At 32.6% G+C, this 13,681-nt stretch overlaps 1 pseudogene; it reads right to left on the bottom strand.

Moving 5' to 3' along the window:
- Positions 1-790: 790 nt before the first annotated feature.
- LOC114716868 (uncharacterized) lies at positions 791-5,276 on the bottom strand (annotated as a pseudogene).
- Positions 5,277-13,681: the final 8,405 nt, after the last annotated feature.

Raw genomic sequence — 13,681 nt, 5'->3', positions numbered from 1 at the left:
ATTGTTGAAGATGGCTCCTGAAATGCTTGTTAGAGCTGACACAGAACAAAAATGGGGGACCTGTCACGTTTCCCAAACTTTGATTTATTGTTTATAGGGTCATTTATTAATTTATTGAATTACACCCTGACTCTGGAATGGTTTATGTTGTGTCATATGAATATGTTAGAGAAAACGATTTGGCTTTTGATATTGACCCAGAAGAACTGAACCTCAGTTCATACTTTTCTGATCATGCAAATTGTCTTTCGATCGTGTTTTTTATGGTTTTACAGGTGGGCATGCAAAAGAAACCTTTTCTAATATCTAAGGGGATTGTCATTTTTTTGCTTTAATGAGAAAAGATTGGATTTGAATAGGCACTTTTTTGGGACAAATACAATTTTTGATATATTAATATCATCATATTATTATGGATGGTAATATCAATTTTGATATAACATTAATAACCATAGATTAATATATAAAATGGTATCTATTAGATAAGTATAAAAACAAGGTTGCTGCTAGATAGAGATTAATATATCTAATTTTGTTAAATTATTATATATAGTGTGTGTGATTTTTGAACTAACTTAATTGAGAATTCTTAAGATATTCTTATGAAAAATATGGTATAGTTTGATGGCAGTCGCCTATTCTCTAGGGCACTAGCAGAACGAATATTGGATATGACTTATATTCCTAGAGTTCATGATTGATCATGTAGAAATCATAGCAATCTTAGAGAGCTGAACCACGTCTAGATTAACAAACCAATTGCTTTTCCTTTATGTATAATACACTAGCGTTTGCCTGTAATCTTCCAACTCCAAAGCTGGAGCTTCGCCCCACCTTTCTTTCATTATATTATAACCCTTGACAGAGGGGAAGTAAAACACTATTCATATACTTCTAACTATTTTCCTATAGCACAACCTACACCCCACTTGATACAACAGATGAAGCTGGTTTTGAGTTATTGCGGTTCTTGCTGAATCTATTCTTCAGCTTTTCTGGCAAGAAAACTTCACAAACACTTCCTCCTTTTGGGGGCGGTTCGCATAGAGTGTCCAGAGAACCAGGCACAGCAAGACACCAACTGAAATACCCAGCCCTGCATTGATGATCTCCAGATAATGGTTCAATGGAGGGCAGAAACTTGAAGTGATCTCTTGGAATGTGTTCCTCACAAAATCACAATTCTGAAGGCTGAGCAGAGGCGGAGCATAGTGCTCTAACGCATAGCTTTCATTAACCGCAGCCACCAACTGCGAGTAAACCTCCGGAGTCACCCCCAGTGGTCATGCAGTGTCCAAGTGCAGATACTCACATTCAAATTTCTTCCAAACCTGAAAACTCCGTAAAGGCGAAAATGAGTTCTCCTTTCATGTCATTGGCGGAAATACATAGCAGAACAAGCATAAATATCCGGAGCAATTTAAAAATTTGAAGAGGAGCATTCTTCCTTCCCCCCTCTGTTAATTTTCATCAGATTCGTTTAATAGGGAAAAAAGAATAATTATTTGTTTTATTTAACTTGTTTTGGCCTTCCAGTACACCAGACAACCAGCATACAGCCAACATTTCAAATGCACTTGTGTTGGCTTCAGTTGAACATTCCAATGCCTCATTAAGATAATATATTAAAAGTGGAGGCAAGTTTGGGAATCATGTCTCGACTTCCAACAGAAAGTAGATGTAACAATTCTCACCTATTAAACAAGTGAACTGATGCTCATTCAATATTCAAGTTGAGTGGTGAAAAACGTACCAGTGAAGCATTTGTTGAGGAAACTTCTTGGGTCGTACACTCACGCTCTCGTAACTGAGAATCAAAAGGGTAGCACAAGGGCGGCATTTTTGGTCCAGACTGATTGTAATAATTCGAATTGCCTGGTCTGGGATTCGCATTTGCACTAGTATATATGAACTGATTAACAACATTTACGATATCATGACCACTTGTTTACTCCGAAAAAAAGTCCTGTTGGTGGTTCTCTGATCAACACATGGAAGGTTTTGCTAAGAGCATTCTGCATGTGGATTCCCCACCCATTCTCCCATAGCCATACAGGTATCAGAAATTGCACTACAATGGGGAAAAAAATTATAACGATCAGGTCTTGCCAATGTGTCGCTGTTATTTTCTTTTTAAGAAGAATGGAATTTCCAGAATGTACAGAAAATTAACCCCCAACCCCAGTTCAACGTTAGCAGTTCATGTCAGCTTTTTCGTATGGTTTAATCACATTTGCATTCCTCCTTAACAAAATGTAAAACTCTTTAAGGCACAATAGCTTACTTATTAAGGATCATGAAAACTCCACAGAGAATGAAAGTAATTGCAACCAGTAACCATCCACTGATAACAAATCTGCAATGGAATCAAACATAAGAACATGAATTGTGTGCTTAAAGTAGATAATGGGATAAAAAGCAAAGCCAATTTAGAATTCAAATAGATCGTATGCAAAGATAACTTACATGAGGATGGCATGTTGATGTCCAAGGATAGACAAACCTGGGGAAAAATATTAAAATCAGTTATATATAAAGCAATATTTCAAGTATAAAAATATTAAAAAGAATTAAAAAAGGGTGCAGTTTCCTATATCTTTGCTATTAGGTCCTCTAATTAAAATATGACAAATGAATGGTATAATTAAGAAACCGTATGGTTGTCAAATTTTAACACGAGACATTATTAGCAAAATACTAGCGACCAAGTCCCTTGTCCCGAACAAAAGCTTAATTTCTTTATAAAATTAACAAGAATACATACATAATCCAATCAGAGCCAAGAGAAGCATAACTGCAGCCACAACAATCAAAGCCGAGCGCCTGAAAAAAAAAAAAAGAGAGAGAAAGAACACCAAGTTTAGCATTCCAGATTCTGAGAACAACTCCTATAGAATGAATAGTGACAAAACTAAATATTACATACACAGCACTGAATACTCTTCTTATTCTAACAGAATTTTCATTTGTCTTTTCAGATAGTGTATCTGCTGCAGTATTTAAGTCTGCATTTATACTGTCAATATCGTCCATGACATCAGATGGAAGAAGGATCTGGGTAACATTGATAGTCTTTGCAAGAGAAAGATATCCTGTGACATTCCTCAAAGTTTGCACAGTGAAGTCTGACTGATTTACAACATAGTGGAGAGTATGTAATGCCTCGCCATGAAACTTATCCTGCCCTACAGAAAGTAAGATACATCCAGTCCTGTGTAATCAAAAGATCAGGACATGTTAGCACTTAGAAAGAGAAACCAAGAAAGGTTTAATGCATTAAGGTAATGTTTGGTATGAGGAAAGCTTTATTCTAGAAAGGAAATAGGAGATGCCCTTAGAAAAGAAATAAAATAGGTGCATCTCCGATTTCCTTTCTATCACAAACTTCTTCCGTGCCAACCATGGCATGATTTTAAAGTAAAAAGTAGCAAGCAGCGACATAGGCAGTACTCACTAATACTCTCTTGCAAATTCAAGTGAAGGGGTATTGGGAAATAATTCAGCAATATACATTTTTGCCATTTGATTACAACAGGATCACTGGAAGCGACTCCATAAACTAGCTATTAATATCACTGGGTTCCACTAATGTTCTCACTAAATTTCCTTTTCCATTCCATATCTTTCCAAATCCCCAGCATAAAGTTGATTACTGAATTTAAATCTTTGCACAAGATTTGTAATGAATATAGAAATCCGTACGATGTTTTACACACATTACAAAACCGAAGAATGTCCCCAGTAAAAAAAACCATGAGAGAAGATGCAAGTACACTAGCTAATACAAGGAAAAACAATTAAACAACCAACCTTTATAAAGCCTGTAAGAAACAAGATTTGTCACCAAATAAAAGGAAAAGAAAAAGAAGCGAAATTACAATGAGTTTAGAGCATTACGCTGCAGCACAGGTAAATAGTATGAGCAATATAAGACATATTCTTTGTGAATGATTTGATCCTTCGTCATTGATGTTGATCCCCCATCCACAGCATAGAAATTATAAGCGCCAAACCAAAAGAAATAAACCATAGTACGGCAAGAATGAAACCAGCAGCACCGGTGAATCCAACCGACTGTACGTAGAATGGACGAAACCCAATTAATTAAAAAGCATAACAGAACTGGGAAGCTGATAAGGACAATCAAAATATTAACAGAATTAGGAAGCTTGTTTAAAATATTATCATCTCAGGCTCCTTATATGCAAGATACCATGATCTTGGACACCATTGTCATAGAAAGACTCGAAATTACGCCAAGAAAAACAGAGAGAGAAGAATCAAAACCATTCGATGCAAGACACAAACAGACGAACATGGAACATATTCTACGACACTACAACAATATTCTCAGATGACAAGGGAGATTCAGGCCTCTTACAGCTCCTGTCATCCGAATCTCACATGTCACCATCGAATTAGTGTCAACAACACAACAAATCGTCCATTTGAGAAGGAAATAATACTGATTAATCAGGGTACTTACGGCCCAATAATGCTGATTTGTGATGTCCCAACCACCTCTGTACTGTCGAAAATGCCTTAGAATATCGGGTCTTCTGGTCCGGTTTGCCGCCAATACAAGAGTGCCCCTGATGCGAATCAGTTTCAGGCCCTGGTGCGAGAGCCGCTTGTTCGATTTCGTTCTTCCATGGACCCAAATTATCTCCTCCTGAGAATAACAGAGGAGCATAATTAATTAATTACAAAAGCTTGTTCGAGAAATCACTCAGTCAACAATCATGCAAGTTACGTCACAAAAGAGTATTAGTCTTCTTCACACAGAAAGAAAGAAGCATCGCTATTGATTGGCTGCTAAGAAGATCTACCAAACTGGAAAACTTAAAGAGTTTCCATTTCCGGCCACACAAAAAATCCAGGGACAAAGACGTTCGATATGAGCTTAATTTTGTCTTACAAGATCCAATTTCTTGAAAGCTCAGCTAAAATGAAGCTTAAAAGTCAGAAGCATTTGAACTTTCCAGAAGAAATGATAAGCTCTCGGGCAGCCAAACAAGATCTAAATCCAACCCATCACCGAAGCAATAAGAAGCAAAATCACGGTGGACGAGAAGAATGTCATGAACGAATCAAAGATGCAGATAATTCCAAGACGAACCTAGAATAAACCTGATGGAATGGCCGGACGAGCCACTTGGAGACGAAGCTGATATTGAGGTAACCAATATGGCGAAGAAGAGCAAGAAAAACGAACACCCATTAGTGGAAGCCGCCTTCATTACGAATTCCCGGCAAGAAGAACACTCAGCACACATGGGTAATAGGCCAACCCGCCATTTAAGGATTATCAGTAGAACCCCAAATCTCAGCACAAGAACCAAACACTAATAACACAGAGCATGTGTGGCTACTGTTAGAATCAGTTAAGCATTGTGGTTAGCTTACTAGGGTTCTACTACCGACCTGAGGAGAGAGGAATACCACAGAAATAGAGAGAAAGTCACATGGTGGGGGCAGTGATGATGAAGGTAGATGGGAGGGAAGGGAGGAGAAAAGGCGGGTGTAATTTCAGTGACGGTGGACTAATGAATCTTCTTCCATGGTCGTGTGAGTCACCTCTGAAAATTAAAGCATACGTGGAAGCCTTGCAGATCGGTGGTGCCTTCCTGCGCCCCTTCTCGCCTTTTTTCCCCCTTTTCCTTTTCTTTTATTTTTCTTCTTTTCAATTTCATAAATATATATTTATATATTTATATATGTATGTATAATATTTAAGGTGATATTTTATTAGAAAATGAACTAAACAAAGTGTAGGTAAATTTGCAGTGTACGTAGGTAAAAAAGTTAATAAGGTTCTTCTCAATAATAATTTTTTAAAAAAGTTATTATCCAAAAAAATAAAAATGAATGAATGAAATGAAAGGGACGGAGAATTTATTGATAATTTATCATCAAATTTTTATTTACATTAATATTAATGTTGACATTTTTGTGTGATCATATTTAAATTTAATTCATTAAAACATGTTTATTTTATGAAATAGAAGCAGACAAAGGAAAAAGAGCAAAGTGGGCGGCATCCGGCATGAAAACAGCATTAAGTTTAATTCGAGATAATTTTTAAATAATATAAAGTATTTTATAAAATCGTAATGCGCGTGGCGATTTGGTAATTTGATCTTCACCTAAATTTTAGGAACAAATAAAGCAGAAATGCATCTTTTTCTGATGTTTTAAAGTTAAAAATATAAAATTTAGGAAAAGATGATAGCGTGTTGTTGGGGTCCACCGTACTGATGATGCTGTTCCCTTCATCGATTGATAAAAAAGAATCTGATCAATCGAAGGGGATGGGTCCCACAGGGATGGCGCGTGCAAAGCAATAAGAGTTAGCGCAGGCACGTGACGAGGACCAATAAGGGCTTGTGGGGGCCCACTTTCCTGAGGGGATTAGGTGGGCCCAATGTGGGGCATTGAAGGACAAGAAACATCGTCGGCCGCACCTGATCTTCGCGCTTTTCGCGGCCTTTACTCAGTTTCTCACTCTTTCCTTACGCGGAATCGCTTCCCGCTTCCCTCCCCGCTGCCATGCTATTACTATTACTCCTCAGTCGTTATCGACCCTTTTTTGAAATAAAATAAAATAAAAATTAATTAAGAAATAAAGACATAAATAAATATAATTACTAAAAATTCTCATAACAAGTGAATGATAAGTTTTATTGTGAAAAATTATAATAAGCCACACTATCATTATTAATTATTAAGACTTTAGTTAGTAATTATTTTTTAAAAAAAACTTTAGTGATTTCCCAAATAAATATATAAGTAACGTGTCAGTGAAATCACAATGGACAAAGATACCATTAAGCAAATTGTTTTTATGTACTGACCATTGATGTGATTGAGGGATAAAAAAAAAAAAGTCTAGTCAACCAGAATAACTCAATACAACATCAATAGCAGACTAGATGGCCAAAAAAAAAAAGGCAAGGTTTAGAAGATTGCTTATTCACCCATATAAAAGTTTGGATTTCATTATAAACAAGGAAAATTGTAGAAAAGCATCAAGATTGCATAAAAAGGCCTCTTTTTTTTTAGTAAGCAATAAGTTGTGTTTTTTTTTTTGAGTGAGCAATAAGTGTGTCTTTAATTTTTAACATTCCTCCTATGGCTTAACTAGCCTTTGTAGAAAAGCATTAAGATTGCATAAAAGCCTTGCCAATTACAAATTTCTGTGAAATAATGAAAGTATCCTTGGAATCTTAAATTATTTGTTTCAGTTTGCTAATGGAACTTTCGTCAAGAGTCATATTTCATTTGGAAGGTGTTTTGTGTGAAACTAAATCATAATTTTAAAAGTGATAAGTATCTAAGATGAGTTTTATCTCAACTTATATGAAAATAGTTTTAAAAAAATTTTTTGGTCGTAAAATATAATTGATGCAATGTCCCATAAAGCCATGGAATTAAAAAACAAAAACAAAAAAAATGTTGGTTTGATGTGATCATGTGATGGAGACTGTAAGAATCCCTAAAGTAGTAGGTTTTCTCCAAAATTAAAATTAAATTAATGAAATTGATGAATAGTACAAAAAGACAGCCACCTTTGAAAGATTAATGTCACATGGTAAGTGAGTGTGAGCACGTGACACCACGGGCTACTTCATTCCCTGGCGTCCGCTGGTTTCTTAGTTGTTTTGTTGATGTTGGTTAGAACTACACAAAGCATCTAACAACATGTACCACTTTATGGTTATGTGTCAATTAGGTAATAATTACATTTTCAAGGAAAAAAAGAATTAGGTAATCATCAAATTTTGGTTGTAAATTTATAAATTTTTGTAGTAAATCTTCGAATTTATTTATTCATTCACACCTAAATATTTACATTTGTGGTTGTGAATTTCATTGTGTTACCTGTAAATTGTCGAATTTTTGTTATAAATTGTTGAGTTTCATTGTCATTTACACTAGTACACTTACATTTGTTTTGTTATATATATTTCTCTATGCACTATATGACTAAATGGCTTGGTTGACTTGTGATCACATTACTTTTGGTGTGCCAACGGGTTATAGGTTCAAACCCCCTAGTCAACTTATTTTAAAAAAAGTATCCTCCAACAGTCGGAGTTCTACCTTCTGATGGCGGTCACATGAGGATCGGCAGCCGAACCTCCGACCTCCGATAGCCGAACTTCAGCGACAATTAATATTTGTTCTTTTTTAAAAAAAAAAAAGAAGAGAGAGATATTATTGTAATTTGTCCTTGGGGTTGACTAAAAATTTGAAATTTTGAGAGTTGACTAATATTAATTACCCACACTAGTCCTAAAATAAAAATTTCCAAAAAAAAAAATTCAACTTGACTTGGTAGGCAATATTAAAATTCATAAAATTTGACGTTATTTTACATCTTACCATAAAATCATAAGATTTTCTTCTTTTTGAGAAATATAGTAAAACTATATTATAAAATCATTGCTTTACATATAGAGCCGAAAATGAGTTATATCATATTTTTTATAGCTTGCAAATTTTATATTATATATAGATCTAAGTATAATAGTAAAATCTTGAACCAGCACGCATCAATTTTAATGGAAATGACCGTAGCCACTAAGACGTAAATCTCAAGTTTAAAATGGAAAAAAAAAATTTTGGGATAATTACTTCTATTTAGAGACGTAGGGATATTAAATTTTGTACAACTGACACTTGACAAGAATATGACTCATGTTATATAAAGACGAGAGTATAAATATGAAGTCAGACACACAACTATGTGAGGGAAAAATTTAGGAGAATTACTATAAAATCCTAAATAAAGAATATAATCATTAAAAGTTTTAGTAACAAGTATGTATAATAAGTTTTAAAATATAAATAATAATTGTTCACTTGTTATTGAGACCTACTGGTAATTGTTTTCTTATCTTGTGCTCTCATTATAATTCTCCTACGAAATTTTCTAAAAAGTAGTCCTAATATTTATTTTACAATACATGTGTATATGCAAAGAAAAGTAATCAATATTGATCTGTTAACTCTAAGTTAAAAATTATAAAGTACATATTATACTCATGTGTTTCACTTTGTGAATTTTAATATTTTTTTAGGCGACAATTTAGTAGGCGCCTATGCGGTTTAAAGATGTTTCAGTACCCTTCAACACATCCGATGAAATTGCAGCGATCCAAAAAAAAACAAAAAATGACAACCCTTGCGCAGGGGTGACCCGCACAAACCGACAAAGAAGACATTGGAGTCCCTAGACTTTTATTTGTACCAGCTCATTTCTCAAAGTTTGTATGTCTAGATAAAAATAAAAATGACAAAATCATTGGGTTATTTTGGTAACTTGATTATTGGAATTTTCCCCTCAAGAGGACTATTCTACTTATACTAGGGGATGTTTGGATAAAAATTAAACAATAGTTTTAAAAGTAATTTTACAGTATACAAAGTAAATATATAAAAGAATTTGTTTCGATTTACGAAAAAATACTTTTACAAAGCACTTTTGATGATATCTAAACACTCTTTAGGTCATGAACTATTATATGGCTCCAAAATCCAAAACTTTTATGTTTTTTTAATTGATTATTGATAATACTACCTCTGATTATAATTATAAGACATCATTTATAATTTACAAACAAGGTCTTATGATTAGATACGGAGGTAATGGTATTTTACTTTTCCTGATTGACCATAAACAAAATAAAGGAAGGATCATAACTTGGATGTTAATGAAACTGTGGTGGTTGGGAAACGCACGTACAAGGGTTTAATTTTCCAGACAAACGTAAGTGCTGGGTTTTAGAATTTCTAGTCAGTTGGAGAAAATACTTTTAATAAAATAAAAATGAAAATAAAAGAAAAATTAGAATGAGATTGGATACTGAAAAACTGTGATTGGTATGCAGATGAAAGAAAGGCTCAAAGGCATGTGCGGGCGTTATAATTGTCAATTGTCAATTTCAGAACATAATAATTAATTTCCAATGCTAAATTCTAAAATTGTTAATTTCCTATACCAGATTAGGGTTACTAAAGTTTAGTATAGAAAATTGACAAATAATTTAATGAAATTAATAAATTAATTATAGTGATGAAAATTCTTCTTTCTTCTTTTTTTTTTCTTTTTGAAGCTCTGGACTGGAGGCCTTTCAGTTTTCATAGCATAACTAGGGATAATTTTGACAATATACATATATTTTTATATAGAACAGTAGCTTTTCATAATTTCTTTTCTTTTTTTTTTTGTTTGGCCAAAGTTTTTCATAATTTCAAAGATTTGGAGGCTATGAAGAAACTGGTAAGATTTCACATGCCAAATGTTGATGAGTTTTCAAACACGAGAATCACAAGCAAGTTTTCTTCATCAGTCTCACCTTGTTATAATTCTTTTGATATAATTATGTGATATGTGTATAACTAAATTAGATATAAAGTACCATTGACCATAATCAATATTAATTTCAGCATGACAATTAAAGTCCTAAAAATAAATTTAACAATAGTTAGTTCTCAAAGAATAGGTTAAAAAAGAGTAACTACTTACAAATATAATTCAAACAGATGAAAATATATTAATTTTAGTTGTGAATTACGTATTATGTTTTGCCATCATTTGTAGATTAGGTATTAAAGTAAACAATCTCTTCTTTTTATTCATCAATTGAAGATAAATTGGTCTTTTACTCAGGGAGACATATGCTTAAAAAAAATTAGTTTGCCACAATATTAATGTTTCACACAAGTTTTATGTTTTGATAAATATAAGATACTTTTCTCAAACTACTTCTATTGATTATATATTTTAAAGGAGGATTTTCACATAAGGTATTTTTCATAGTATTTAATTAGAAGAGATATTTTAAAGAAAGGGGTATATTTTCAATAAATAATTAACTCAATTAATTTATTTAATTTTCATAAATTAATTATTACTTAAGATGCCATGGAGCAATAAGATTTTGGTTCATTGAAAAAATCAATTTGGACCAAAAGAACAAGCATTTATGGGTCAAAGTCAAGTCTCAACCCAGGTAAACAAAAAAACAAAAAAGAGTCAAGTCTCAATTTAACAAGGGAGGGGGAAAAAGTCAAGTTTGACGGGGTGGCAAAACTTGACTTTAATAACTTGGCTACTACGAAAAAGTGTTATAAAATCATAAATAAAAATATAATTATAAAAATTTGCACTTGTTGCTTAATGAATGATTATCAAATGTTGCTTAATACAATTCCCACTGAGCTACTCACATTTGATATCTTGAATAAGATTTCTTTGAATAAAAAGATATTTATGCGTAACAAAAAAACTGTTGCCTAACAAAACTGGTGGGCTAGGTCTAGTGAAATGGGTTGGATTTTTTCCCTACCAGATGAGGGAAAAAATTATTGGGCCTGGGTAGTGAAGAAATCCAGGCCGACTGCTTTTTGTGTTTTTCCATTTTTTATGAGATACAAATGAGCTAAGTTGGAAGAAACGTATGAAAATTTTAATGGTGCCAAATAATATTTTTTTTGCCATGTAGGATAATTATTTGATGACTCAAAATAAGTTACACATAAAAGGAATTAAGTTACGAAATGTGAAAATATTAGTGACTATGTTATAAGTGAGTTAAAAATTGAGAAACTAAGTTATAAGTAAGTCAAAATACAAAAGACCAAAAAATTATTTTTTTCTCTAATATTCTAGTGTGTATATATATATGTATATTACTAAGATATTGTAGGTCAACATTTATATATTTTTATAATAATGAAAAGGTGGTGGAATTAAATTTCACCTTAACAGGCCTTGCTTAAAAATTCTTAGCTGCTAACACAGGAGCTCCAACCGTTGGCGGTTGTAACAGCCAGTGGAGAGATTTTTCCTTTTTTTTAAAAATTTTATATGAAAACAATTAAGTCATTTTATAGAAAGAAAATTAACTCAGAATGATAGCTAAAATTTTCATAAAAATCAAAACCATTTAAAAAAAAAAGAGAGAAAAATACTTTAACCCCTTTGCATTTTATCTTAATTACATGTATCTTTTCTTTATTTTAAAAATATAAACTTAAATTTAAGTCGTTCAACTTGTTAAAAATATTTTTAAAAATATTTAAATAAATTTTATTTACTGGTCCACTCTTCATCATATGAAATTCCTAATCTTATCTAAAATTATTTTGAAGAATTTAGTAATTATTATAAAACTAGAAGAAATAAGAAAACTAGAGAGTAGAAAGAAAAACAAGAGATAGAAAAGATAATGACCTTTTTATTATTCACTTTCTTTCATGGTCCAAATGCCTTATGCATAGCTTCTATCTATAGGCCTCCGAACATTAAAGTCCTATACTAGGGTTACAAACGAATAAAGAATATTATAATGTCATTAACAACGAGAAACTCTTCCCAAGTCATTCATTAGAGATGTTATGTAGTTATGACACTTGAAGGTGAGGGATCTTATAAGAATTCTAAGGGTTAGGGTTATAGGCATCCACTCATGTGATATTCATAATACTCCCCTTGATGTTTATAATGAATATTGTGTCTCATTAAAACCTTACTAAAAAAAACCCATTGGGATAAAAACCTAGCGAAAGAAAATGAGTACACAATATTTACTTCCCCTAATGATAACATCATTTTATGTCTTTAAGTCTGTGCATTCTAATACCATACACTAACTTTTTAAATGTTCTACTCAGTAGTGTCTTGGTAAACAAATTAGCAAGGTTGTCACATGAGCGAAGTTGATGAACATCTATATCACCACTTTTCAAAGGATCATGAGTGAAAAAGAACTATGTAGAAATATGTTTTGTTCTATCTCCTTTGATACACATTCTTGACTTGCCCCATGAATTGCAATTATTTCCGTATGATTCAATACGGTAGCTAGTAAAGTTTGTTTCGTTGAACGCCATGAAATAGTTGTACCCCCACAAATAAATAAGTCTCCTGTTTGAGACTTGCCTTTATATGGATATGATAAAAATCCTGTATTTGCATAGCCAATTGATTGTGATTCTAATTCATTAAAGTAAAATAATCCCATATCAATTGTCCCTCAAAGATATCGAAATATATGCTTAAGTCCATTCCAATGGCTTCTTATTGGGGAAGAACTAAATCTTACCAATAAACTAATAGCAAATATAATATCAGGTTGTGTTGAATTAGCAAGATACATTAATGCACTTATGGTACTAACATATGGTACTTTAGGACCAACAAGTCCTTCCTCATCTTCTTGAGGGTGAAAAGTATCCTTATCCTTATCAAGTAATCTTACAACTATAGGAGTAAGTAATGCATGTGTTTTATCCATATAAAATCACTCTAATAGTTTTTAATTATAAGTTGATTAATGGAGGAAAATTCCATTTGCTAAGTGCCCAATTTGCAAGCCAAGGCAAAACTTTGTTCTTCTAAGATTTTTCATTTCAAATTTTTTTCTTTAAACAATCAACCACTTTTTGAAACTCTTCAGGAGTTCTAATTATATTTAAATCATCCACATAGATAGCAATTATAACAAACTCTAATCTTTTTTTTTTTTTTATAAAAACACATGGGTAAATTGGATCATTTTTATAACATTCTCTCAATAAATATTCACTAAGTCGGTTATACCACATTCTTCTAGATTGTTTTAATCCATATAATGAATTGCATAATTTTCTCGGAAACTCCTCCATGTTTCTG

The sequence above is a fragment of the Neltuma alba genome, unplaced genomic scaffold (assembly GCF_004799145.2).
Source record: "Neltuma alba isolate B1F8T4 unplaced genomic scaffold, ASM479914v2 tig00011696_pilon, whole genome shotgun sequence".
NCBI classification, from domain to species: domain Eukaryota; kingdom Viridiplantae; phylum Streptophyta; class Magnoliopsida; order Fabales; family Fabaceae; genus Neltuma; species Neltuma alba.
The sequence above is the reverse complement of the archived record's forward strand: the minus strand, read 5'-3'. Positions and strand labels throughout refer to the sequence as shown.